This window comes from Triticum dicoccoides, chromosome 1B, assembly GCF_002162155.2.
Source record: "Triticum dicoccoides isolate Atlit2015 ecotype Zavitan chromosome 1B, WEW_v2.0, whole genome shotgun sequence".
In the NCBI taxonomy this organism is placed as follows: Eukaryota; Viridiplantae; Streptophyta; class Magnoliopsida; order Poales; family Poaceae; genus Triticum; species Triticum dicoccoides.
In genome coordinates this window covers 598,830,142-598,832,495 of record NC_041381.1, presented here as the reverse complement: position 1 = coordinate 598,832,495, position 2,354 = coordinate 598,830,142, and positions in this window count along the sequence as shown.

The window sequence follows — 2,354 nt, the reverse complement described above, 5'->3', positions numbered from 1 at the left end:
TAGTCTGGAATATCATCGAGCAAGAGTTCAAGAGGGGTTTTCATTTTCAGCAGTCGTGAGGAAAGCCTATTTATCAAGAAATGGGCGGTGGAGAAGGCATCACTCCAGAACCGAAACGGGGCGAAGGCATGAGCTAGTAAAGTAAGTTCAGTCTCTACAAGATGACGATGCTTACGTTCAGCGGTGCCGTTTTGCTGATGTGTATGAGGACAAGACACACGATGCGAAATCCCAAGCTTATTAAAAAATGAGTTGAGGTTGTGATATTCACCCCCCAATCGGATTGAACATGAATAATCTTGTGCTTAAGGAGACGCTCAACGTGTGCTTGGAACTGAATGAAAACATTAAACATGTCAGATTTACGCTTGATAAGATATAGCCAAGTAAACCGACTGTAAGCATCAATGAAACTGACATAGTAATTGTGACCACTAACAGATGTTTGGGCATGACCCCATACATCAGAAAACACAAGCTCAAGAGGATGTTTCACAACACGACTAGACTCTGAAAAAGGTAGTTGGTGACTCTTGCCCTGCTGACAGGCATCATAAATAGTTTTAGCACTCTTATTGGACACAACTAGTAGTTCATGGCGATGCAGCACATGACTAACTATAGGAGCAGCAGGATGTCCAAGGCGCGCATGCCAGTGCGTAGGCGACACACGAACACCACTGAACACCTGAGGAGAAGACGGCGTAGGAGATGTAGACGGTGTGTCAAGTGCATATAAGCCATGGCGAAGACGACTACTAAGCAGAACGGCCCTCGTGTCCCGATCCTTGATAAAGAAACGAAAAGGGTAAAACTCAGCACGGACATTCACGAGTAAGTTGAGGAATAGACAACAAACTACGTGTAGCAGAGGGAACTCGAAGGACATTAGAAAGATGCAGTTTGCGAAAATTGTGTGCAAGAAGTGATGCCTGACCAACATGGGAGATGCGCATACCTGCTCCATTGGCGGTGTGCACCTAATCATGTCCACGGTACGGTTCCTGAACGGAGAGCTTGCCCATCTCGCTGGTGAGGTGATTCGTCGCTCCTGTATCCATGTACCATGCCGGATCAAGGGAGTATGACTGGGTGCCCCCGTGCTCGTGCTCTGTCACCGCAGCTGCAGCCTGCTTATCATTCCCTTTTCCATTGTTGCCAAGGCCAAGGAAGTCTTGCTTGTAGCGTCTGTGGCAGCGAGAGGCGAGGTGACGATCTATGCCACAAAGCTGACAAGCCTGAGGAGCGCCACAACTGGAACAACAAGCAACTGGGTGACTCCCTCCCGTGATGGTCGGCGCGTTGCCCCTCGAGGCCTGCGACGGGGAAGCCGGTGGTTTGCCACCTGATGGGGCCGGCTTCTGAGGTTTGCCGCGTGTGGCGACGTTGGCGGAGACGAAGCGGGGGAAACACGGCGCGCCTTGATGCGCTGCTCACGCCCAAGGAGGCACGCATAGAGCTCACGACGCGGGAGTGTATCATCTCGACCATGGACGTTCTCAATGAGATTATCATAATCATCATCGAGCCCGTTAAGCACAAAGGTGGTGAAGTCCGCGTCCAGAAGTGGCTGACCAACAGAGGCCAGGGTGTCAGCGAGGCTCGTCATCTTGTTGAAGTACTCCGTGATGCTGAGATCGCCAAGTTTGGTCTCACCCAGCTCGGTGCGTATAGAGTGCGCACGCGCCTGAGACTGAGAGGCGAAACTGGTGTGGAGGGCCGCCCATGCCTCCCTGGACGTAGCGGCGATGATGACCATCGACGAAACACTCGGCGTGAGCGAGGACTGGATGGCAGAGAGAATGGACTGATCCTGCGCCACCCACGTGTGATATGCCGGATGGTGAGGAGGTGGGCACGGGATGGACCCATCAACGTAGCCCTCCAAGTAGCGGCTGCGGAGGAGAGGCAAGACCTGCGCACGCCATGACAGGTAGTTGTCCGGCCCGAGCTTCACTGGAAGCAGGTGCAAGAAATAAAACGGCGGCGGCGCCGCGGTTTGAGCAGTGTACGCCTGCGCCAGTGATGCATAGGGATCCATGGACGGAGCCATCTCTGGACGAGGGATCATCGCGTAGGGGTAGCCGGGCGAGGGAGCAGCCAGGGCGCCCGGCGCTGCAGGAGGGCCGTAGAGGCCGGGCGCTGCAGTGGCCGAGTCACCGTGCCCGGGAGCTACGGGGGCACCATACGGCGAGGCAGCCGCGCCCCCATAGGACTGCGCGGAGTAGTTGTGGTGCGGCGGCAGTGGCACCGCCGTGTAGGGGTGCGGCGGCGGCGCAGCAGGGGCCGATCCCGGCCAGGGGTGCGGCGGCGGCGCAGCGGGGGCCGATCCCGGCCAGAGAGACGACGGTGGC